General features: G+C 46.3%; 1 long non-coding RNA gene across 2 annotated transcripts in view; it reads right to left on the reverse strand.

Moving 5' to 3' along the window:
• LOC116589174 overlaps positions 1-24,195 on the reverse strand; it is a 35,205-nt gene extending 11,010 nt beyond the window's left edge. The window contains exons 1-3 of one of the 2 annotated variants that reach the window (XR_004285225.1): positions 24,106-24,183; positions 17,135-17,209; positions 7,581-7,779 (exon numbers count right to left, since the gene is read on the reverse strand). This is a non-coding gene — a long non-coding RNA (uncharacterized LOC116589174). Of the gene's footprint in view, positions 1-7,580; positions 7,780-17,134; positions 17,210-24,105 lie in introns of both variants that reach the window. The other variant, XR_004285224.1, reaches the window with a different exon arrangement.
• Between the last annotated feature and the right edge of the window lie 2,705 nt (positions 24,196-26,900).

Here is a 26,900-nt window from a genome sequence, read left to right on the forward strand (position 1 = left end):
TGGGAACTGTGCGAGGACCAAAGGCAAATGACAACCAAGATAGGCTTGTGCCACCAGGAACTGCTAATTTCCTGGTGGTCCTGTATCAGCAGGACTGGTAGTAGCGGCATTATGGCCCAGAATGTGGGTTTCAGAGTCAAACCAATAGGGTTCAAATCCTGGCTCCAACATTTACCACCTGTGTGATCTTAAGTAAGCTACATAACCTCTCTGACCCTCAGTTCCCTCATCTGTGCAATGGGTAGACCTCCCAAGGCGTCAGGAGGATTAAATGAGTTCACTAGACAAAGCACAGTACCAGAGACACAGTGAGTGTTCGTTAAATGGGAATTAGTGTTACTCTGACAATCATTCTTACAGTCATGATTTCCAACCCTGTGAGATCACATTTCCCTCTACTGCCCACCTAACTTGTCTGTCCATTCCAGGTTCAATTACCTATTAAGTTCCCCTTTCCAGGCATCTGACAACACCAGGGATTGCAAAGAATTTCTACAAATCTGCCATGGGTGTCCCTTGCCACCAGCCAACATCTGACTCAAACCCATTGCTCTTCTAGCCACCTACAAACCAGCTTCTCCTACCTCCCCTTATCACCAAAATGGGCCAAGGCCTGCCTTTATGTTTATCACTTGACCTTGAGAAGGCTTTGGGAAAACCAAGGAACCCATGCCCAGAAAATTCTTTTTTTTTTTTTTTCTAGAAGATTTTATTTATTTATTTGTCAGAGAGCAAGCCCAAGCAGGGGGGCGGTGGCAGGCAGAGGGAGAAGCAGAGAGAAGCTGAGCAAGGAGCCCGATACACGGCTCGATCCCAGGACCCTGGGATCATGACCGGAGCCCAAGGCAGAAGCTTAACCAACTGAGCCACCCAGTGTCCCAAACACAGGCTGCACAGCAAATTCCAGACAATTCTCAGAGTCCAGGTTTATCACTATGTTACAGGGGTTCCTTTTCTTCATCTCTAAAAAACCACACCAACTCTAGGCTCCATATCATTTGAGTTCCATGGTTTGGGGCAGGGGTGGAGGGGTTGTCTTTTGTGTTTAGTTTTTTTCCTTTAAGACTATATATATATTTTCCTTTAAGACTATATATATATATATAAAATATATATAGGGGCGCCTGGGTGGCTCAGTGGGTTAAGCCATTGCCTTTGGCTCAGGTCATGATCTCAGGGTCCTGGGATCAAGCCCCGAATTGGGCTCTCTGCTCAGCAGGGAGCCTGCTTCCCTTTCTCTCTCCCTCTGCCTGCCTCTCTGCCTGCTTGTGATCTTGCTCTGTCAAATAAATAAATAAAATCTTTAAATAAAATAAAAAATATATATATTTATCTGAGAGAGAGGGCAGCCACAAGGAAGAGCAGAGAAACAAGAAGAGACAGAACCTCAAGCAGACTCCATGCTGAACATGGAGTCCCAGGCAGGCTCAATCCCACGACCCTGAGATGATGACCTGATCCTAAACCAAGAGTCGGATGCTTAACTGGCTGAGCCACCCAGGTGCCTCTGTAGATATTACTCAAAAAAATAGGGGTGCCCGGGTGGCTCAGTGGGTTAAGCATCTACCTTTGACTCAGATCATGATCCCAGAGTCCTGGGATCAAGACCCACATTAGGTTTCCTGCTCAGCTGGGAGCCTGCTTCTCCGTCTCTCCCCTGCTTGCGCTCTCTCTTGCTGTCTCTCTCTGAAATAAATAAATAAAATCTACGTGAATAAATAAATAAACAAATAAACAAAATCTTTAGGGGAGGCTGGGTGGCTCAGTTTGTAAGCATCCGACTCTTCGTTTAGGCTCAAGTCATGATCTCAGGGTGCTGGGATGGAGCCCCACATCAGGCTCCCTGCTCAGGCAGAGTCTGCTTGTCCCTCTCCCTCCCCTCGACCCCTCCCCCTGCTCAAGCTTGCTCACACACTCTCTCTCTCTGAAATACATAAGTAAAACCTTGAAAAAATACAAAATCTTTAAAAATAAATAAATAAGTAGAAACATAGACGCTAAAGGGAAGGAAAGCAACCTATTCAAATCCTCTTCCCTCTCCCCTTCTGGGCCTTTGCCCCAGGATACCCCCCCCCTCCCCGCCCAGGAGCTGTTCTTTCCCCCCCACCTTCTGAAGCTCTTTCAGGAAAAAATCAGGCAAGGCTTCCTCCAGTCATCAGCCTGCATGGGGAGCAACCAGGCCAGCAGCAAGAAACAGAATCTTCCCCAGAAGCTCAGAGGAAACACATATACAGAGTTTTATATGTCGGGAAGCAGACGTGCAGAGCTGTGTGTGCTTTTGTTTTTTCTTTCTTCCCACTTATGAAGTTGTTCCCCACCCATGGTTGCCTCCCAAAACAGGACTACACATTCACCCCTGAGCTTGACCAACAACCCAACAATTTCCTGTTGTACAAAGACAAAGAAGAAGGTTTTAAAAAGAGAGAAAGAGGGGGAAAAAAAAGAAAGAAAGAAAGAGGAAGGAAGAGGAAGACGGGAAGGAAAGAAGGGGAGAAATGAAAGGAAAGACCAGGACCACAGCCTTCCGTGCGGCGGAGGGAGGGCCACTGGCTGGAGGCAGAGGGGTCCTCACAGACAGTCTGGTCATTTTCCCTGCACAGTCGGGTGACCCCCAGATAAGATCAGCGATAGACGATATTGGGCTTTCTCAAAACACCTTCCCGAGAACACCTCCCACGACGTGTCAAAACAAATGAAATTCCACATTCCTGCTTGTAAATATTTTTCCCCTGCAATAAATGAAAGCTGTGATTCGACAGATACCTCAGAGCTTAGCATTCTTTATGAGGTGTATAAATAAGACCTACGGCGGGATTGGAGAGCGCCTATCCTGGCAGTATCATTTTTATCCTATGGGCAAGTGTGCATTTACATAATTCAATTCAGCAAATTCTGATTGAATATACATAGTATTGTATAAATATGTATCAATACATGCGAGAACAAAATGAAGAGAAGCTGGTCAGGATCAAGCAGCATCCGCCGGTGGCCCCCCTCAATGTCTGCCGCGGGACTGGGCTGTCTGACTTTGGGGAACAGATGTTATTTGAGTACCATCCCATTATTCACCTAGCACTCCCCGGTGCCCATCCCTGATCCCACAGAGCGGCGGATAAATAAAATCTGTGCTCATGCATTAAATCAACATGCATTACATGCCACCGAAAATACATACAAGATGCAGGAATTGCGTCTTTATTTCCAAACATATTTGTTACGAAAGTGTCTTAAAGAGATTAGGGGAGGGGTGCCTGGCTGGCTCAGTCAGGAGTTGGTGGTGCTTGAGCTCAGGGTCACGAGTTCGAAACCTATGTTGGATATAGAGAAGACTCAAAAAATAAAATATCTTTTAAAAGAGAGAGAGGGGCGCCTGGGTGGCTCAGTCGGTTAGGCATCTGCCCTCAGCTTGGGTCATGATCCCAGAGTCCTGGGATCGAGCCCCGCATGGGGTTCCCTGCTCAGTAGGAAGCCTGCTTCTCCCTCTCCCACTCCCCCTGCTTGTGTTCCCTCTTTCGCTGTCTCTCTCTCTCTCTCTTCAAATAAATCAATAAAATCTTTTTTAAAAAGAGAGAGAGAGAGAGAGAGATTGGGGGAACTGGGGAAAGATGTTAGCATTTTTGACGAAGGACAGAAAGGTTTTTGAGCTGCCCCCTTCATTTGAATACTTGAGTGCGTGACCTTTTGGATATTAACAAATAGCTTTCTAAACCAAACAAATTTTGCAGAGAAAAAGACATCTTCTAAATTTATCTACTTCTGCATCTGCACTGAGGAAAATTTAAAACTGGTCTAGATTAGTCGGCTCTGGCAGCCAGGACAAAATACCATAGACCGGGCAGGGTTGGGGGGGCTCAAACAATAGACATGCATTTGCTCCCAGTTCTGGAGACTGGAAATCCATTACCAAGATGTCAACCGGGTTTTTGGGGAGGACACTCTGGGTTGGCAGATGATCATCTTCTCACTGTGTTCTCACATCATCTCCATTCTGGGTGCTCACAGAGAGAGAGAGATTTCCAGTGTCTCTTCCTCTTCTTAGGAGGACTCCCATCCTAGTGGGTCAGTGCCTCACCCTTACAACCTCATTTAACCCTAATTCCTTCCTTAAAGGCCCCAGCTCCAAGTACAATCCCACTGAGGGTCAGGGCCTCAACACACAAACTCTGGAGGGACACTCTTCAGTCCATAACATTCTCCTAAGTGCTTTGGACTGAAAATATTGACCGCTTCACATTTCCTCTGGAGCTAAAATCCAGGAACAGAAGTTGTTACAAGGACTAAAGTCGAGCATGAAAAGCGCGGGGTGAATTTCACATGTGCATTGTTATTCTGGTGGTAGGTTGGTGGTAGCAATGGTTATTTTACTCAGGTTTGCCTTCCCACTCATAACTCTACCCGGATTCTTCTCAAAATCCTAAGTCCCACATTTGAGGCTATGAGCCCTCTGAGAGCAGAGGGCATTTCTTTTCTACCCCCTACAGAGTCTGGCACATACTGGAAACTCAAAAAATGTTTCCTGCGAGATTGAACGAATGACTCCCTTTCCTTGTGGACATGGAGTCAGGAGGAGGAAAGTTCGGGAGAAGGGCCTATGTGGGGTAAATGGCAGGCTGAGATGGAAACTTCCCTCCATCTCCCCCAGCCTCACTGGAAGCAAAGAAGAGAACTTTTTAGAATGAGCGGCCATCACAGCCTGAGGAGAAGAGCCATGAAACCCCAAGTCAATTCTCTGAGCACTTCATGCTCAGAACGTGTTGATACGTGAATTGGGTTGAAGGAAAACCTAATTACCCTTTGGTTCCCCTGGCCACACACCCAAAAGGTGCCAGGCTTCCCGGTCACGGAAGAAGGCAAGTACACCAGGGTTCATGAGGAACAGCCAACAGACATTTCCTGAGTACCAGCTCTTCAGTCATTCAATAAATATTTATTGATCACATATTCTATGTCAGACACTAGACTTGGCCCTACAGACACAAATGATGAATCAGACACTCCTGCTCCTATGGAACAAGTACATCATCAGCGGATGTGACACTGGGCCACTATGACGGGTTTCTTCTTGTCCCTGACTGAACACTGTGGAATAGCTATGGCCGCCGTGTCTGGAAATAAACACCTATCACGTGTTTGTCGCCCTGAGCCAAACAAAAGTTTTTTCATCTCGACTTTACTTATTTTTTTAAGTCATTTATTTACTTAGTTCAGGAAGATCTACACCCAGCGAGGAGCTTGAGCTCGTGACCCTGAGATCAAGAGTTGCAGGCTCTTTTGCCTGAGCCAACCGGCACCCCCCCCCCTTATTTGTTTTTTTATGGCTGTCCATTGATTTGCCTCTGGATGGAGAGGTAGGTGTATGTCCGGACTGTTCTTGCCATGAGCCAGAGGAAAGACTGCACTGGATATCCATTTGAGAGGGGTATTTCAACACTTCTGGTCATAAGGTTGGAAGTGCCCAGCTCCAAGGTTAGGACGAATGCCCGGGGATAAGGGTCTGCCCCCAGTGAGAGGCCGTCAGGCAGCTGACAGGGAACACAGATGGAGGATTAGGGACTCAAATGACAGCCTGGCTTGGTGACCTGGCCTCCTGCCAGGGCCAACCTCCCTGGTGGCTAAACCATCCAGGATATCCCTCTTCTCCCCTCCCCCCCCGCTCCAGCACCAGAATCACCACCACCCTGCACCCGGTGACACGAGATGCTGGGCAGGACATTGTGAAACTTCCTGGCCTGTTCTATTGCCAAAGTGTCCTGAGTCAAAGTGACTCTGACCTTGGTCTTGCCTTGGAAGTCGCCAGGGTAAGGCAGAGAAACACACAGAGACTCCTGTGGAGCCAGCAGCCTCAGCGTGGGAGACAAGCTTTAAGCAGGCAGCAGTGTGCCCGGCATCACGAACAAAATGAAGTTGCCAGTACTGGGTCGTTTTTGCCAATCAAAAGCAGAAATTTCGTATGGTTCAACCTAATGTAATACTAGCTGACTCGTGCCTAGCACCTCCTATAGGCCAGGCAAGGCTCTAAGCTCTTTGCACACAAACTCCCTTTATCTTCATAGCCGCCCCAAGATGGGGGTACTGTTAGTCTCCCCACTCTATAGAGAGGACCGAGTAAGCACCTGCTAGGACGTAGCAAGGATTCGAATGCAGGCAGTCTGGCCCCAGAATCCACATTCTCTACCTCTAGCCTGACCCACCTTGCTGGGCACAGAGTTCGGGGACAGCACAGAGGAAGAGCCAAGATGCTCAAAAAAGGGTTCCAGAAGAAAGTCAACCCCCTAAGCCTCATGTCTCCTGACTCCCTCCACAGCGACCAAAGACCTTCATTGTGTGTCAAGAGGGTGGCACTACCCTGGCCGCAAGGTCGATTCCCACCGCCCAAGCTCCCAGGAGCCTCGTACACCAAACGTCTGCAGCATCAGTGTGTGAGCGAGGAAACAAAGAATGAATGAACAAAAGCAGAGGGCGAACCTTTTCATCCACCTAGAGAAAAAACAGGGCCAAACTAAGCGGCTTCGTCGGGTGGGTGGAGCTGGGGGAGGCCGGGAGAACGGGCGAACGTGTTAGCTGGTGTACATCCCACGGGACTCCACGTGCAAAGTATCATCATCTTGACTTGACAAAGGAGAGGAAAATGGATTGGGAGAGTTGACTGAAGACCATCTGCCCCCCAGATTCTGGCCCCGTTCTTTCCGTTCCCTCCTCTGCCTCCCACACTGCTCGGCACTTGCTCCTGCCAGCAGGTGACTTAACTTGGGGAATCCATTTAAGATTTTTCAGCTGCTGGAGGAGCTCAGGTGCGGCTGGAGGGGAGGAGGAAGAGGTCCTGGGACAGCCTGCAGCCCACAGCCCGATCCGTTCTCCCCCACCAAGGAGCAGTAAGCCCACCACCCAGGAAAGCGCCCGAGCGTCGGCGGTCAGGGCATGGCACGCGGGGTCCCTGCCGGAGAAACTAAAAAGTGTCATTCTCCCACTTTGCCACTTTTTCCAATATTCCTTATCAGCCCCCAAAAGCTCCTGCCATTACAACATTACCTCGTGATGGGCATATTACAATTTCCTAGATTACATCTTATCTGACATTAGTTACATTTTAGGGTTGTTGCTTACTGGCACCTTAATTTCATAAGTAAGCTATCTCCAAATCACAGAGGGGGATGAGTTTCAGCTCCTTCCATCCATTCTCCAAGCCTCATTTCCAGAAGCTAACGTTTTCTTCCGCGGGCCTGGATTTCAAGTTCGTACTATCTGTCGGTTCTATGGCCCTCCATCCATTAACTATGGTAAGTAATGATAATATTCTTTACCTCAATTATCCTGTTCTCTATTTCTGGTGTTTGGCCCGAGAGGGACTAGAGGCTGAATCTGATTGTGTAAAATCGTCATCTTCGTAGCGAAGGATCCTTTCGTAAGGGACGGGCCATCAAGCTCCTAAAGAATTTTTTTTGCTTACTGTTATTAATTTTACTTATAGGGATTAGATGGCATATTAAGATATAGCAAAGGTATAACTCTCTGTAGCATTGCCGTATAATTTACAAGTGTAAAGGGGAAAGAACTTGTTCTTAAAAAATGTAACAACTTACCCACATTTCCCATCTTCCCACCAATGAGTCAAAGATAGACTTCACATAGAGCAGTGGAGGGGTGGATAAGGCACTCAAAACACTGTCTGCTTGACTTCCCTCCATGGCCAGATGGCAAGATTCCGTAGCGTAAGGAGGAAAGGAGGTGGTACTTAACTCAGTTCCTCAGGAAATCCACCCCCTTGGAGTGCGTGGCAAACTATAAAGGCAGAAGAACAAAGGTAAAGAATGGGTAAGTTGAGATTATCTTAAATGATGGGTTTAAAAGTATAATTGTGTTAAATCTCTTCATAGGGCAAACAATTATTTTCACCAGGGGAATATTTTCTCTAGAATCATCTTTCCAGTCCTCTGGATGTCACTGATGCCATGACTCTGTTGGCTCCAAATTTAAGCCCCGTCTGCGGTTGACTGCACAGAAGTTACTGCTCTGTTCTCCATACATGAAGGTTTGTGATTTCCCATGCACTGGGGAACCTAGAGGTCTTTGATGGATATTTTACTGAGTGGATTTGCACATTCTGCTTTGGCAATCTGTCTTTAAATATATATTTTGTCACGTGCATTAAACAAAAAATAGTGTGTACACACACACACACACACACATTCTGTGTGTTTTAGCTATCAGGAATCGAGTAATAACAGTGGCTAGAATGTGTTTATTATTTAATATCCTCAAATTTTGTGGCTGAATTTGAATGAAGGGATCAAACACTAAAAATTACAAAGCAGAGCTAAAAAATTAATGAGACCAGATTTATTTATTTACTTACATAATCATGCATTTTTAGAGAGAGAGTATGCATGCAGTGCGGGGGGGGGGGGGGCTCTAGGGAAGAGGGAAAGGGAGAGAGAGAATCTTAAGCAGGCTCCACAGCTAGTACAGAGCCCCATGCAGGGCTTGATCTCACAACCCTGAGATCATGACCTGAGTCAGAATCAAGAGTCGGATGCTTAACTGACTGAGCCACCCAGGCGCCCTGAGACTGATTTAAAAAGATTTAAAAACAAAACAACAGATACTCCCAATGTACAAAGTCTAAAGATAGAAGTCAGAGAGAACAGTGAGTAGAATATGGTCCTGACTGGAGGTGTCTGGCTAAACCGTGGGCCCAGCTAAATGTGGGAGAGCTTAAAGTTAAGGTGACCTTGAGTTTTTAGGTGACCACACTGGTGGTGTTGCCACCCAGCACCCATTTCCTTCCACGCCACCCCTCCACGTTCCAGGGGACAGAGCAGTAAAAGCCACGTTCCTCAGACTCCTTTGCAAGTAGACATCTCAGTGTGACTTGCTCATGGCCCGTGCAATGAGGTGCCCCTTTGTGACACTGAGAAGCTGGAAGACACAGCAGGAGGAAAGCAAGCTCAGCAGATGGGAGCGTTTCCAGGGCATTCCATCACCTGCTCACCAGCCTGCGGGAGGCAATGGCGGACATGGCAACAGAGTTAGCAATTGTTTCCAGTGGAATTCCAAAATTCCAAGTGAATCCCAAATTCTAGTTGTGACTATGAATCTGAAGGGACCCCAACCTCCACGCATTCCCATCTTCACAGTTTTGTCAGTATCCAACTCCTTGCATACTGTCCATCTCTGCTAGAAACCTCTCAAATGTCTTCTGTCTCCTGCATCAAGCCTTTATTAATATGTCTGTTTCCTCTAGTGCCCAAACAGCCTAAGATGATAAGATTGAATAGCTATACAGATCTTGGATTAGTTGTTGTTTTGTGTTTTTGGGGGGGGGGGGGTAAGTTTAATTGAAGGAAGGGGAGAAAAGGCAGTTTGGACAGTATTTCCCCAGCTATGGCATGAATACCTCTGGTGATTTAAGAGGTACAAGGCACGGCATTCAGTAACGTTGAAACATGTAACAAAACAGTTATTCCCTTCTTGATTCTCTTTTAATCATTTAGGGAGAATTCTGAGGCTGCGACTCGATTTCTTTAACACTTTGCTAATACTCTTTAATCCCCTTTATTTGCGAAGAGAATAGGCACAGAGCCTTGGTCGGAAAACTCCACTCAGCTAGAATGCAAAGACGCTGTTTTATTTTCAATACATTTATTTCTAGAATTATCTTCTCAGTATGGCAAGCAATAGAAGTTTTCCATTTATGTTAGTGAGAGGAAGTACCCTTTTAATTTCAACTTTTTATTTTGAAAGCTTTCAAATCTTTAAAAAAAAAAAAAAAAGAAAGAAAGAAAGAAAGAGTTCTATAGCGGGAATCCATATCCCCACAACAGAAGATCTACCATTGTTTACATTTTTCAGATCTTCTTCATCTATAATTTCTTTTTTGTTCAACACCTTGAAAGTGAATTATAGACACAGAGGTACTTCACCCCTGAAATACTTTAGCAGGTAATTCCAGCAAACAAGAATCTTCTTCTGAAAAAACCATACCCAGGGGCACTTGGGTGGCTCATTCGGTTAAGCATCTGCCTTCAGCTCCAGTCATGATCTCAGGGTCCTGGGATGGAGCCCAGCACCAGGCTCTGCACTCAGTGGGAGCCTGCTTCTTGCTCTCTTCCCCACTCTCTCTCTCTCTCTCAAATGAATAAATAAAATCTTTAAACAAACAAGCAAACTATACCCAGTACCACACAAAACAAAATTAATAATTCCCTCATGGTGTCTGGCCCATTTTCAGTCAGGAAGGTGTTTTTTTTGTTAAACTCACTTAAAAAATGTGAGCTGATTTTTTTTTTTTAAGATGAGATAAATAGGGCGCCTGGGTGGCTCAGTGGGTTAAGCCACTGCCTTCGGCTCAGGTCATGATCTCAGGGTCCTGGGATCGAGTCCCGCATTGGGCTCTCTGCTCAGTGGGGAGCCTGCTTCCTCCTCTCTCTCTCTGCCTACTTGTGATCTCTCTCTGTCAAAAAAAAAAAAAAAAAAAGATGAGATGAATATTAGGAGGAAAATATAGACAAGATATGGGTGTGGGGAAAAGCGTGAGGATGGTGGGGGTTTGTATAAAACCCTGGTTTGAAAACTCAGACCTGAGAAACAGTGGACAGGAGCCTACAGGAGCCGTAGGCTGTGTCTGAAAAGGAAGGAGAACAAGAAAGATGCTAATGGCTGAGGAGGAAAGTAAGTGGGCCAAGAAACAGGAGGTCGCTCCTGGAATAAGTGCACTGGGAAGAAAAGAAAATGTGAATCCGTGAAAAGTGAATGTACTCGAGTGTAGTCAGAGGTTGTCCCTGGGAGACGAGACCAGGGCTTTGAGGCCCAGTGATGGGCCTCACTATTTGCAGCAGGACCTAATCACTTCAGATCCCTTTGCCCCGTGAACTCCTCTATCAGATGGGGTGGGGGGTGGGAGGGTATTGCATCGTGTCCCTTATACGCTGCCCTAAGGAGCAAATGAGAGAATACATGACAACCACCCCCCCAACATACACCGTAACACACAGGTGATAAGCACCACCTAAAAAATCCAGTGGCGTAAAATGTGGGTTTCTGTTATGGGAAAGTTCATGAAAAACAGTCTTTTCAGGGGGTCAGCGCTGTCACCAAAAGCACAAAAGTGAGGCTAATAAAAGCATGTGCTGTATTTGACTGGTCAAAAACGGTTCCTTGGGTGCCCCAGGTCGGGAGCTTGGGGGGGGGGGCACAAAGGGGGAGAAGGTCACGAAGGGGGAGGGAGTGACACTGTGTGGGGCCACCCGACAAGGCAGCCGCGGGAAAGCTGGATTTGGACGTCGGGTGCGAAGTGGGAAGGGGAAGACCAGGGAAAGAGAGGGACTAAAATCGAAGTTAACATCGGGACTGTGGGTTATAAAGGACTCTCCTCCCGACAAGAGGATTTTGTTCAGCTTCCATGTGAGCATGGGGACAGGCAGAGGACAGGGGATAATTACCAATAGCCATTGTGCTTTATGGGATATTGATTTGTCACTTGGTTTTACTGTACACGTCAAGCACTAAGACCGGCGCCCAGCACACTGGAAGGACTCCATAAATGCCCACTGCCGTTATCAGGATTGCCTCCCGATTTTCCATTCCCACCACCTCACCCTATTTCAGCTCCATCCGCACCGTGTGGCTAGTTCATGTCAGTTCCTCCTAACTAGCCTCTTGGGGCTGGGAACTCGAAGAACCCACCAGGAATTCCCCCATCTTTCTGGGTTTCCAAGTGTCTGCCACATCCCGCCCCTTCGTCTAGGTCCTTCACACAAGAGTTAATATGCTCGCTGCCCTGTGGCACGGAGCACAGCTGGCCGGGGTGAGGGGAGACGGGCACTGGATGAAGAGGCAAGGGCTGAGAGGCTGGTCAGCAGCCAGAGAAGCTACCTGCAGAGCGGGGGGCTCTAGGCTAGCCTGTGGTGGGCTAATGCAACCACCTTCTCAGAGTCACAGGACGTGAACGCGAGACACAGAAAGAAGCCACCGGCACTGGCAATGGGCAAAACAATACAGAGACAGGCCGTGCCATATGCAGAACCGGGAGCAAGTAGAGTGTTTCCCACCTCTCCCCTTCCTCCTCTCCGGTCTCCTCTGAACCCCAGATCGGCCCCAAACACTAATTAAGGAATTTAGCCCCTTGGTCATAGTACTGCTCTCTGGTCCTATGTCGTGGTGTTTTCTTGGGCAATGTCAAGATCCATGTGGATCCAGGCTCCACAGGGGTTAGAATTCTTCTAATCCAACACCTTTCCTTTTGAGACCTTCCAACACTCCTAAATTCACGAGTCACAGAGCTTTAAACCTGGAAGAGACCTAACGGCTGTAACACCTCAAAAAAATAAATAAATAAAAATAAAAACAAAAACAACAACAGAATGCATGACTAGGCTTCCCTAGTTATATGTGCTGCTGAAGCGAGCACATGGCTTCCCGAGTTACGACGTTTCAGATTACCCTTTGAAAATAATTATCAAAAGCTATACAGGTGGGGCGCCTGCGTGGCTCAGTGGGTTAGGCGTCTGCCTTCAGCTCAGGTCATGATCTTAGGGTCCTGGGATTGAGCCCCACATCAGGCTCTCTGCTCAGCAGAGAATCTGCTTCTCCCTCTGCCTCTCTCTCTCTTGCAAATAAAAAAATAAAATCTTAAAAAAAAGAAAATCATGAAAGTATATACCTTTGCACCCAGCATCCCCACTTCTGGTAATTTGCCTTATGGAAAATAGCCAGATAAGCACACAAAGATGCTGTCATAGACTATTCATTGCCCCATTCTTCAATATAACAAGTCTGAAAGTGACTTACATTGACCAATAAGAGATTGGTTAAACAATTGTTATATACAGCCATTAGCAGGACACTAACTAGCAACTAAAAACTGGAATACATATACTGACAAGTCAAAACACTGGGTCACAGAATGGAGTGTTATAGACAGGATTCGTTAATTGGAAATTACATTTTAAATATACTAACAGAAACAGGAAAACTCTGGAAGGGATTTATAGAAGTTGTTTCAAAGTGGCAAGAACATTAGTGACTCAATTTTGCTTTGTGTTTGCTTATGTGTAACTTCTAAATTTCTGCATTGAATACACACTTCTTTTCTTTCTTTCTTTCTTTCTTTCTTTCTTTCTTTCTTTCTTTCTTTCTTTCTTTTTAAAGATTTTATTTGTTTACTTGACAGAGAGAGAGCCAGAGAGACAAGCGGGCAGGGGGCAGGATGGGGGTGTGCACAAGAAGGGAGGGACAGCAGGGAAGGCAGAGGGAGAAGGAGAAGCCAGTTCCCCACTGAGCAGGGACCCTGACATGGAACTCAATACCAGGACCCTGGGATCATGACCCTAGTGGAAGGCTGATGCTCAACCCACTGAGCCACCTAGGTGTCCCTGAATACACATTTCTTATGAAATAAAAACAAAAATCCTACTGAAGTCCCAGATCAGATGATGTCCTTCCTATAAATTCTGCTGAAAAAAGCCCATCCAGAAATGGTTTCGCCTCTGCTTCTAAATGTAGACACGTTTATAGCTGTCTCCAACACCTAGCACACACGTACCATCATGTGTTTCTGCACGACCACATGATCAAGTAAGACACTCCAGAACACAGCTGCCTTTCACTCTACAGGACCAGACTCTGTCTAACCCACTATTAGACGGTGGCCCCAAAAAGACAGGTCCCTGTCCAGGATCTATGAGTGTGACCTTATTTGGAAAAAAGGGTCTTTGCAAATGTCATTATATTAGGGATCTTGATAGAAGACCCTCCTGGAATATGGGGGTGGGCTCCAAAGCCAATAATAAGTGTCCTTACAAGAGACCGAAGAGGCAATGACAGGGACACAGGACAGAAGAAGGCCACATGACCACGGAGACAGAGACTGGAGTGGGACCCTTGCAAGCCAAGGAAAGCCTGGAGTCCCAAGCAGCTGGCGGAGGCAAGGAAGGCTTCTCCCTGAGTCTCCAGAGAGAACGGGAACTCGCTGACACTGACTTTGGACTCCTGGCCTCCGGCACTGTGAGAGAATGCATTTCACTTATTTTAAACCACCGAGTTCCTGGTAGATTGTTAAAGCATACACAGAAAACTGAGAGACACCATTAGACATCTTGTCAATATTCAATATTTGGCAGGGCTGGGTGGGGGCTGGGTGGTAGTGCTTGAGTTACGATATCCTTGACTCTCTCCGCTCTCATTCAGAAAGAGAGGATATCTCATTATTAATAAGCCCAAGTTTCTTAGGATTAAATTTGAATTCTTCTTCCCACTGTGGGTCATAAGGCAACCAAAATGGCCAAACGTTCATTGCCGACCCAACCGCTCTGATTTGAAACGCGGAAATAAAAAAGTAATCGACTCTCTGGTACCATGTCTTTTTGGAGACCCAGGACTCCAGCTCACTTCCTCCAACACTAAGCTCCTTATTTGACTGGAGCGTGAGTTCAGTAACCCGTGGCTTTGCCCAGACATCCCCCAACACTAAGAGCTTTAAAGGGACAATGGCAGGGTTGAGAGGTTGAAAAATCTGACCTACTTTCCCCGTCTGTCCCCCAAAATCCATGGCATTTTCTCTCTGTGAACCAACTCAGCTCTTTAATCCACATGCACACAGGGCCTGTCCAGGGAGAGCATATTTTGGCCTCGTGTGTTTGCTTTTTGTTTTGCTTTTGAACCAAATGCCTCGCTGCTTTGATAACTAGGAATGAAGGGGAGAGAGAATGTGTTTTTCTTCAGGCTTAAAAAACATATACAGTGTTGAACACTCAAGGGATTATCATATAAAACGTGGTGTAAAGAAACATGAGTGGTGGAGGTGGGGGGTGGTCCGAAAGAAAGGGACACTAAAACCTCATACATTGCTTGTAGAATCACATCTGCCCAGGATGACAGAACGCTTCAGTCTCCAAGGACACTTCTGATCCATGTGGTGTACAACTGTGTAGGTTCCAAACACAAGGCAGCGCCTCCCACCGCCCTGGGTTCCAGTATGGGGAAAGAATGTGTAGAAGGAATCCACACTGTACACGGACGCAGGGCAGGCACTGGGCAAGATCACGGAGAACGGGAGAGTTCCCCTGCCTCTCCATCTCCCTGTGTCCCCTGCCCGCCTCCTTTGTTCTGATATGGGCTCTCCTGACCCAACCCTGCTCCATGACTTTAGGCTAGGCCCGCTGGTGGCCCCGTTTCCTTCTTGCCGACACAGACCCTTCCCAAGCAACTTCTCCAGGATCCTGAATCACTGGGGCCCACACTGTGACAGCGGCTGGTCTGCAGAGGACCTGGCCAAGGCTCTGAAGAGGAGTCTAGAAGAAGCCCTTCTTGCTGGGCCTGGGTTATCAATTGGAGCTCGCTCAACTACTGGGCAGGTCCCTTTCTTCCCCCCAATGTAAACTGAAGCCTTACCCTTCTCACCAGAGGGAATGAATCAGAGGCCCTGGGAGAAAGGGTAGTACCAACCAGAAATGAAGAGATGCCTGCAGTCTGAAGAGAGGCCATGGGGGTAGGCAGACTGCTCCAAGGGGATGGGGACCAAGCCCATAACTGTATCTAACTGGGTGATAATGGCAAATGACGGGAATGGATCATTCTTCTAGGGCGTAAACTGTATTTTCATGGTGGGTCTCAATGTCTAAAAAGAATCCTAATGTGGGAATTTTGTCCAGTGTAGAAAATAGTCTTTAAAACAGAAAGGCCTTACAAATGCTCCATGAAAGTCACATCCAAGGGGTGCCTGGTCTCAGTCAGTGAAGCATCCAACTCTTGATATCCACTCAGGTCTTGATCTCAGGGTCGTGGGATTGAGCCCTGCACTGAAACCCACATCGAGGCCCACATCAACCCCCACATCGGGCTCCACCCTCAGTGAGGACCCTGCTTCTCTCCCTCTCCCACTGCCCCATCCTGTTAAATAAATAAATATATCTTTAAAAAAAAAAAAGAAAAACTCTTACTATGCACTTAAGATTTTAATGAATTGGGGAGGGGGGTGCCTGGGTGGCTCAATCAGTTAAGTGTCTGCCTTTGGCTCAGGTCATGATCCCAGGGTCCTGGGATCAAGCCCTGCATCAGGCTCCCTTCTCAGCAGGAAGCCTGATTCTCCCTCTGCCCCTTGCCCTGCTGGTTCTCTCTCTTTCTTTCTCTCTCTCTCTCTCTCTCTCTGACAAATATATGAAATTTATGTATAAAAAAGATTTTAATGAATGGCTTTGAAAAATATTTCTCAAAATAATTGGAAAATTCAAATACACTTTCCAATATTTGCCACCCTCAAGGGGACAGTGATGTCATGGGACCATTTCCAGAATTGCAAATCAGTTGGTGTTCCTGAAGAAGAATAGTATACCATAGGCTGATTTGACTGAATGATGTAATTGATCAGAAAAGAAGGAAGGAATAACCAGGTCCAATAGGATCACCTTTGTTTGGACATAGACAACCAAACTGACAAATTAAAAAGACTAGAATCATCCCTCCCTGGTGACAGTTAGCATCCCAGAAGAATGGCAGGCACCGTGAAAGCAGGGGGCTGGGCGATTCAGCCCAGGCCTGGAGTACCTGCCTGCAATGACCTAGTAGGTTCTTGCCTTTGACACTCAATAGGGTCTGAATGGTAATTGGATGCAGCCCAGTATTTTCTTCCACAGGAAAATAATTACTAAATACATAGAATAAATCCCTGACCCAAACGTCAGATCTCAGGGCAAATCTAAGTTAATTGTCTTTTTCTGATCCTCTAAATAGCATTGCATATAGCTCCCTTAAAAAAAAAAAAAAAAAATCAGGGGCACTTGGGTGGCTCAGTTTGTTAAACATCCGATTCTTTTTTTTTTTTTTTAAGATTTTATTTATTTAATTGACTGAGAGAGAGACCACAAGCAGGCAGAGAGGCAGGCAGAAAGAGAGGGGAGGAAGCAGGCTCCCTGCTGAGCAGAGAGCCCAATGCGGGACTCGATCCCAGGACCCTGATCATGACCTGAGCCAAAGGCAGAGGCTTTAATCCACTGAGCCACCCAGGCACCCCTAAACATCCGATTCTTGATCTCAGCTCAGGTCTTGATCTCAGGGTTGTGAGTTCAACCCCTGTTGAACTCCACACTGGGCTCCACACTGGGCTTGGAGCCTACTTAAGAAAAAAAAAAAAAAGTCTTACCCTTTTTGAGGTCCCCTTGTTGCTGTTATCAGTTATATATTCACCATGTGGACCTGGGAGCTAGAGGAAAACAATCTGGGGGAGGGTAGAGGGTAGCAAATGAAACAGATACATGGAGGTCAGAGGCCAAGGATAGAGAAAAGCTGTGACAGTCGGAGTCCCTAGTTCTGGTGCTGTTGGTAACTGTCCGCCATCCTGCCACTGGGTGCCATGAGGTACCCCCAAGACCTTCACTATAAATCCCCATTCTTGCTAAAGCTGGTCTTCTGCTACTTGCTGCCCAAAGATTCCTATGGTATGTCTCCACCTGGACTATGAGCTCTGGGAATGGTGGGTGGGGTGGGGTGGTCCCATTCACACTTGTATGCCAAACAAATGGATATGCAATGAAGACCAAACATCTGAGAATCCTCAGGAGACATGTAAAATAGGAGGTTTTTTTGAGAAAGAGTCTGGGAATGGAAGTCAAATCCTGTGTAATCATTTTGTTTCTACTACTACACTACTGTGACCATAGACAATTTACTGAACCTCTCAGGGCCTCTATTTTGTCCTAGAGAGACCGTAACAAACATAACAACGGAACAGAACAGAACATAAAATGTAACATTAGGTGGTTGGCAAACATTAGAAAGACACTTTTATTATCTCCCCTGTATTTTGTAAACTTTTTTTGTAAACTTTTATTTTGTAAACTTTTATCTGTAACAAACTGCGTATGTAAACTCATTTTCCCATAAGATAACCACTGTTACCACACTTAGGAAGTATCATTCCAGTAAAAGCTAAAAACAAACAAACACACACACACACACACACACACATAAAACAAACCCTTGGCATTTCTGTTATGCTGTGCCCTCCTCCCCCAGATAAATGATGCAGTTTCTGTTAGACTTCCTGACAGACTGAAAAGAACTTCAGGACTCCCATTACCACAATTAAGGGCCAGAGCCCTCCAGTCATCCTGGGTGGAAAACATTTCACTTGATGACTGGTAAACTCTAAAATTCAATTATTCTGATAACCTAACAGATGCCTGCAAATCAGCGCAAAGAAGGAAGCTGGTTGTACACCCATGAGAAAGCGGAAAACTGGGATGCTTTTTGGTTCTCAGCAGTGTGGAGAGCTGAATACTGCTTTCAAAGGCACGGCCATTGTTGTGCAGGGAACATGTGCAGGCCACCAAACTACACTCTTGTCTTCATCTGAGATCTATAATATTTACTGCGCGTCTCCTGAGTGCATACTAAGTACTTTTTTTTAAGGTTTTTTTTTTTAAGTAATCTGTACATCCAACATGGGACTCAGATTTACAATGCCGAGATCAAGTGTCACACGCTCTGCTGACTGAGCCAGCCAGGTGTCCCTTGGTACTTTTCATCTATTGTCTCAATTGCCCTCCCCCGCCCGCCAGGGCCTTGTATGGTAGGCACTAATGAGGTACTAATATGTCATCACTCCCATTTTTCAGACAAGGGAATTGAGGCGCTAAGGGTAGAGCTAGGATGACACTCCGACCACCTGATGCCAACCCTGAGTGTCTAACCATTATGCGACACTCTTCCTCGGCGTCCCCACAGGCCACGAGATGACTCTGTTGGAAATCCTCAGTGGCACTGGTATTAGATTCCTTGGGTCGCCGCCATAATTACCACAACCTTGAAATGTATGCTTTCGCGGTTCAGAAGGCAAGAAGTTCAAAACCAAAGTGTCTGTGGGGTTGGTTCCCTCTGGAGGCTCTGTCTCCTGGCCCCGGGTGGCTGCTGATGATCCTCCATGTTCCTCTGCCTATAGTTCCAGTCTCTGCCCTCCTCCTTCAAGTTCACATGTGACTCTGCGTCTCTGCCTCTTATAAGGACCCCTGTCATTGGATTTAGGGTCCAGCCGATGCAGGACCATCTCATCATGGGATCCTTACTTCCATGACCTCTACAAAGACCCTTCTGTCAAATAAGGTCACGTTCACAGGTACTGGGATATAGGACTCAGACACATCTCAGGCACAGCCCCCTGCAGCTTCCAATGACCTCCTCTCAACTATCCCATGAGTCTTATTTTCCCCATAATCCCACAGCTCTCCACCGGGAGGATGGTGCTAACTCTTACATCCCCAAACTCAGTCGATGTAAGATCTGTTACATGGACGTTATCAATTTTTAAAAAGATTTTATTTATTTATTTATTTATTTATTAGGCACAGAGAGAGAGAGAGAGCACACAAGTAGAGGGAGAGGGAGAAGCAGGCTTCCCACTGAGTAGGAGCCTGATGCGGGGCTCAATCCCAGGACCCTGGGATCAAGACCTGAGCCGAAGGCAGATTCTTAACCAACTGAGCCACCCAGGTGACCGTTAATCAATTTCTTTTTAAAAGAAAAAGGAAAACAGGAATGGATAGACTATTATAGGATGGCAGAAGACAGAATTGTTTCTTCAGTTAACAATTGCTTAGAACTCTTGTGGGTTGAGCGCTGTATGAGGTGCCAGGGCAAAAGCAGAGATACAGTGCCTTCCCTAGGGAGCCTGTGGTTCGTCTCAGGGAGACAAGGACGCAGAGGACAATCCCAGCCGATAAGACAAGTGCCATCAGGTGCACACAAAGGCCTGTGGGGTCACAGAGAAAGGAGCCCTAATGCTCCCCGGGGTCAGGGAGAGGCTTCCAGGGAGCAGGTGACATTTGAGCTGGGTCCTGAAAGATGAGTGGGAGCATGCCCAGGCAGGAAGGAGCCCAGGAAGGGCATGTCAGGCAAAGGACAGAGCAGGAGCCGAGCTCCAGATGCCGAAAGATGCTGACCAGTGCAGCGAACAAGGAGCCCTTCATTATTTGGGCCTCGTTTCCATCCTGTCAGTCTCTGTGCAAAACCTTCACCGACTTCTCGGTGTTTAAGACCTACAACCCCAAGCCTTCATTTTTGAAGCCTGACCCTCAATTCTCCAGCTCAAATACCTTGTTCCCAGCACCAAGCTTACACTTGCAGCCCTCCTGTTCCCTGTCTTGTCTGTCCCTTCCATGGAGCCACACTCCTGCCCATAGGCTCCTACTGACTCCGCCACATGGGGGACTCCCCCCCACACCCCCGCCAAGATCCCTCAGGCTACAGAAGTCCGATCATTCTTGGGGAAGCCCCTCCCTTGCCAAACTTCCATAAACCACCTTCAGCTATTTACAGCTAAAGGCTCTTTTTCAGGCTCAAAAAATTGGCCTGCACGCATTGAGGTATATCCAGAGGGTGGTGACATAGTCTCTTTCCAAGGAGACTCATGTTGGCCACGGTCAACCCCAGGAAGCCAAAGAATATGTCTGTCTTTGAGATGAATGACAAGGAGAAAGGTGGTGGAGATGGCATAAAGAGGACACAGGTCCGGGGTGGCTGGGCGACTCACTGGGTTGAGGATCCAATTCTTGATTTTTGGTTCGGGGTCTTGATCCAGGGTTATGAGTTCAAGCCCCGTATTGGTTTCTGAGCTGGGCATGGAGCCTTCTTTAAAAATGGAGGGGGAGGTTCGGGGGGACACAGGTCTGTCATTCGTTATCCATATTTCTAAAATAGAAGAAGCTACCCAAACCAGGAGTTAATTCCTAACCCACTGGGTGTCAGGGGCTGAACTGCACCGATGTGAGCCTATGAATAGCCTTTACGTCATAGGGTGTGCAATCCGTCCCTTTGGCTGCAGATTTAATAAGATGCTTGATTACACAATGCTGTAAGACTCTCTGCACGGGGCGTTAGGTAATATTCTGTGTCCTGAAACCCATCTGGCCCCGAGGATTTTGGAGGTGGCACCGTGGGCCTATGGTTGCTACGATCCTGCCGCAGGTGTTTTTAATGACCGTGTTCCCCGGGGCTGCGTTTATTCTTAGCTTGAGCTCATTTGAGGGCTCGGCCTGGTTCTAGTTGCTGAAAAATCTTTGTCGGGGCAGGTAAAATGATGAGCCTGGGGCAAAGGAGCCAAGCCGGTTCAGCTGGAGATGAGCGCCTAGCATGGGACCTAATTCCTCCCCTTCCCTGGGTCTCGGCCTCATCCACCAGGACCAGGGGCCACAGATCATCAAGGACGCATCACAACCAGTGCAGACTGAATCACAGGGAAGACGAGCTGTAGGACTGGAAACCTCCACCTTCTGGCCCTGCCTCACATCCCTGCCAGACTCCATGGGTCTGCACTCATTCTCACAGCCTCTTTAGAACTATGGGAACCTCTGAAGCTCAGCCACTTGGGTGAGGCCTCCAGACATCACCGATCCCATTCTCCGACCATCGGAGCCACCCCTTACAGACACATACACACGCACACACACGCAAGCAAGCAGAACAGCATGGGCCTGTAGGCCTGTGTCCCAGTTCTTCTCCCTGCCAGATACATGAATTGGAGCAAACTTACGCATTCTTTCTTGCATCATCATTTAAAGGGTCATAATTATAATAATTGCCTCTGACTGTGCTTTCCAGGGTCAGATCATAGAGTAGATAGGATGGCCCCTGGAAGCAGTAAAATGATACAAAAATGACATCCTTGTTTTTATTATTTTTAAAATCTAAATATTACTTACAGGAGACTACTGATTTGTTAAGACAACAGGTCCCAAATGTATTATCATGATAGCATAATGTTTCTGAAGATGGTCTGCTGTTAAAACTGAACAATGATGGGGCGCCTGGGTGGCTCAGTTGGTTAAGCATCTGCCTTTGGCTCAGGTCATGATCCTGGGGTCCTGGGATCCAGCCCCGCATGGGGCTCCCTGCTCAGTGGGAAGTCTGCGTCTCTCTCTCTCTCTCTGCCTGCCTCTGCTCTCTTTCTTCCTCTATCTCTGGTAAATAAATAAAATCCTTAAAAAAAAAAAAAATAGAACAATGACAATCTTTCTCACTCTCCAGGAAAATAAAGCTCAATTGGCAACAGAATTTTATCAATACGACATTTAGCCATCAATTAGATTTTTCTTAGCCATCAACTAGATTTTCTTAGGTCCAATTCCACCTATCCTCACAGTCCTATGAGTCAGATGAGACCCAATTTAAAACTACTAAGTATTTCATTTTGTCCTGAAAGAATTACTCTTTGCAGCCATTTCACAAAGAACATCTTGCCAGAAAAGATGCCTAGTGCTGTGGACACACAGATGAATGGCACACCATTCCCATATTCTAGAAGCTGAGTGGTGGGAAAGAGTTGCTGTGAGAGTAGATAGGTTAATAAGCATTTGCAATAAAATAAAAATAAAAATAAAATCAGAGAAACTCTGACACCTGTGCATAAAAGTCTTTCCTGGGCACAAAGGAGGAGGTGTTGTCCAATTCTTGCAGAGAGAGGGTGGATTCAGGAAATGTTTCTTGGAGAAAATGACACCCAGGCCAAGACTTAGAAAACACTGGGTAATACAATATTTCCCCGTTTCCTGGACTCTCTATGGGGAGGGCTAGTTCTTGGATTTACCAAACGGTGGTTCTTTAACAGGATTCCAACTCTGTATTTCACTTTGAGCTGAGATCAAGAGTCAGATGCTCAACTAACTGAGCCACCCAGGTGCCCTGTACTTCACTTTGAAATTCAAGATTTGCTGAGTAGAAATCCCATTACCAGAGAGCCTCACAGTCTGAGCTCCAGCCAGACTGTAACCGAGGGTGGACGGGGAAAGATTAATTAAGGCAGTTGGGTTTGAAAGAACAAATGAATCTGACATACCAACATGACAAATGTGTATGAGTCCAACACTAATTAGCAATAAAAAAATACTTATCTTCTAAATACACAAAGCACATATTTTCAGTGACAACTCATTCTACCCTTAATCCCCACATAAACATGTAGGTCAAAGAATGCTTGGGTCAAATTGGTGCCTTTCTTTCTCCGTATCCACATGGGTTTTGCTAACTAGCCCACAAGTGAAGGGAAGTGAGTCTGTACGGGCCCATTGGGGGAAAATGCTCATTTCCAAACAGGCAGATGAACCCTGAGGACCGACGCTCCACTCATAAAGCTATCTGTAAATGTGCAAAAAATTCAAAGGCAAATTAGTATTTATATACCTACTCCTTTGCATTTTTGCCCTTTCCATTTTAAGGTGGAGCGGTTTATTTGATCCCTTTTTTTAAAGACCAAAGACTTTTACTCAGTCTGGATTGAACAAAACAGACCTGTTTCCAGGGAGAGTGTCGAGAGAGCCCCATCTCTGGGTCTACCGAACCAGGTCACAAATTAATTCATTATTCAGGGATTCCCCTCTGTGTTGAGTACTGGCAGGCGAGGCATGCTGGTCCTTCCTCAGGGAGACCTTCCCTTACCACATGATCAAAAAGAACAATCCCCCACATGCGTTCTTTGCCCTTATCCTGCTTGATTTTTCTTCATCACATTTTTCATTGCTTAACTTTATAGTATAAATATACTTTTTAAAATTTGATCTTCTCCACTACTATGAAAGCTTCATGTGACAGAGACTCTGAGAGTTTTATTTAATTCTGCAAATCCAGTACATAGACTAATGCTTGGCATGTAGTAGATGCTCAGTAAGCACTTGTAAAATGAGGGAATGGATGCATGAATGGATGAATGGATGAATCAATGAATCAATGAATGACGAGCCCAACAGCCATGGGCCCTCTGGGATTCGAGTCTTTCTGTTTGCAGCTGGCTCTGAGCTCAAGACACACTGTTTAAAGATGAATCTGGGTCAATCCCAGGCCTTGATACTTGATATCAAGGTCCTTGGTATCAAGAACCAAGTATCCAGGGGTGCCTGGCCTGGGTGGCTCAGTGGGTTAAAGCTTCTGCCTTTGGCTCAGGTCATGATTTCAAGGGCTCTGGGATCAAGACCTGCCTCGGGCTCTCTGCTCAGCAGGGAGCCTGCTTCCCTCCCTCTCTGCCTACTTGTGATCTCTCTCTGTCAAATAAATAAATAAAATCTTTAAAAAAAAAAAAAAAGAACCAAGTATCCGACACACCAAGAAGGGTTTCAGGGCAGTACTCACCCATGGCTAGAGCTTCAGATAAACGTAAGAAAAATTCAATGGAGTCTGAGACTCTCGGAGAGGCTTGGAAGAGAATGTCCTATAATACAGAGGAGGGAAGAGGAGGTTCTGGGGGTAGGGATGACTCAGCAAGCCTGGTCAGGACATGATTTTCAACTTTCCGCCCACAGACACTTTGGGTTGGCTAGAGAACTCTTGCTAAATCCCAATGACCTGTGCCTACAGTTTGATTATTGTTCTCTTTCTCTTTCTTCTCCTCTTACTGCCTTCTTATTACACTATCATCTACACTGTTTCTGGGATGCCCGTGACTGTGAAGCATATTCTGTGAGGGATAGTTGATCGACTATAGGCAAACACCTACTCCTGTAAACTCCTGCAGTTGACTTCTGTGGGTTACATTCTCAGTGTCATTTCCCTGTCCCTTTCCTATAGGCCCTGGGTCCGGGCTGGACACTGAGGATTAAGCCTAGTGAGGTTTGTGATACAGAGTAAGCCAAGCCAATCAGCCTATGCCCTCTTCCGGGCCACACAGATGGTTCAGGCCAATAAGCTTCAAGGAGACATTACTGCGGATTTGGGGGAATGAAGTCTCCCAGGTCGAGGGACACCCTTTGTCAACAAATGTGAAGAAGGAGGTAGCCTAGGAGTCATGGGCCACCATCTTATGACCCTGAGGTGAGCCAGCCTTGAAAGAAAGAATAACCACAAAGGACACATGGGAGAGAATGAAATAAACAGGATCTTTGGTGACATTACCGAGCTAAAGGAAGCTTGCTGAGCTCCGGGTTTTTCTGTAGGTGCAAGTCAATATATTCCATTTATTATTTAAGTCAGCTTGAGCTGTTGTTGAAACTGATAACTGTCTAACTCATACATTGCTTCTGGTTCTTTTTCCCAATCAAAGGTGAATTGGGGGAGTTTGTCTTGAAAAATGAACTGAAGGGAAGATAAATGTTGTCCTGTTTCCCCAGCTTTTATTATAAATAAACTATTTGGTTTTATGACTTGCTTGGAATGAAATCCCATACACTTGCATATTTTGGGATCAGAAAGAGATCTGGAACTGAGAAACGGAAATACCTCACTTATAAACTGACAATCAGATGTCTTATACCAAAATGTTCTTCAGCATTAACTAGAACTTATTAAATATTTGAAAAACAGCTATCTAGAGAAGTTATATGTGTCAGGGATAAAAAAGAGCATTTATATACACTCTTTCCTTATACCGGTTGAAATGTTCTAACTGATTGAGACGTGTGGAATGTTTGAGCTGGAAGAGACAGTAAGCAATATGGTACCACGGTTAAGAATAAAGCCGATTTGCTCAAGGTCAATCTTGGGCAAGTTAGTTAACCTCATTTTAGTAGGTATTATTGATGGGCTCCCCAACATTCATGTCCCTAATTCCGCCTTCCAGACAGACTCCTGATTTTGTTCTCCTTCATGCAGCCAGTGTCACTCAGGAGAGAGTTACTGCAACTTCTCTAGCTCCGGATGTGGGTCTGGATTCATGGGAACCAATCAAAGTGGTTTTATCCTGCTCTTCAGTTCATGATGTATGATACAGACCAGACCAATAAGACCCAAGGGGATTGGCAGGGAGTCTGGGTGACTCAGTCGGTTAAGCTTCTGCCTTCCGCTCAGGTCATGATCCCAGAGTCCTGGGCTCAAGCCCGACATCAGGCTCCCTGCTCAGTGGGGATCTGCTTCTCCCTCTGCCCCTCAACATGCTCATGCTCGCTCACTCGCTTCCTCTCTCTCAAATAAATAAATAAATAAAATCTTTAAAAAAAAAAAAAAGACACAAAGGGATTGGCTCAGAGCAAGACAATTTCCAAATGCAATTCCATCCTGTAGGCAGAAAGCAAGAAGCTCTGACTGCTGCTGACAACCAACCCTTCAACCCTGAGATGACCCAGCCCTAGAATGAAGTCCATACTGCTAATGGCAGAGCAGAGAGATAGAACTTGAGTCAGGGTGCCTGGGTAGCTTAGTTAAGCATCTGACTCTTGATTTCAGCTCAGTCATGTTCTCAAAGTCATGAGACTGAGCCCTGCATCAGACTCCACACTAAGCATGGAGCCTCCTTGAGGTTTTCTCTCCCCAACTCCCTCTGCCGCTCCCCCCAGCTCTCCTAAAAACAAAACAAAACAAAAAGCAAACAAACAAAAATGAAAGAAAATACTTGGGTCTTTGAAGTCATTCCTATGGGCTTAAGACCAATCAACTCTCAAGCCTATCCTGCCCTTGGACTTCCTGTGAGCTGTGTGAGTCAATAGAGTTCTTATGTTTGTGCCACTTTGAGTTGGGTTTGCCATTACTTGCAGCCAAAAGCATACTCACTGTTAAGCCCATTAAACCCCATCTAGGAATACAGGGCTATATAGGGATGTTGGGAGGAATAAATCTGATAGTTCACACAAAGTGCTTGGCATATGTCTGAATCATATAAGTGCTCAATCAATGGTCACTATATCTATCCTCTCTCTTTTTAAAGGATTTTATTTATTTAATTGAGAGAGAGCATGGGCAGGGGGAGGGGCAAAGGGGGAGAGAAGCAGACTTCCCTGCTGAGCAGGGAGCCTGAGGCAGGGCTCAATCCCAGGACCCCAGGATCATGACCTGAGCCGAAGTCAGCTGCTTAACCAGCTGAGCCACCCAGGCACCTGCTACTCCTTTTTCAAACAGTTTTCTGGACCATTCTAAAGCCCAGGCACATTCCTAGACCTAGCACCTTTGGGAGTATAGGGCTTCCTAATGCTTCCACTTCCATATACTGTCATTCACCC

This window comes from Mustela erminea, chromosome 4 (assembly GCF_009829155.1).
Source record: "Mustela erminea isolate mMusErm1 chromosome 4, mMusErm1.Pri, whole genome shotgun sequence".
In the NCBI taxonomy this organism is placed as follows: Eukaryota; Metazoa; Chordata; class Mammalia; order Carnivora; family Mustelidae; genus Mustela; species Mustela erminea.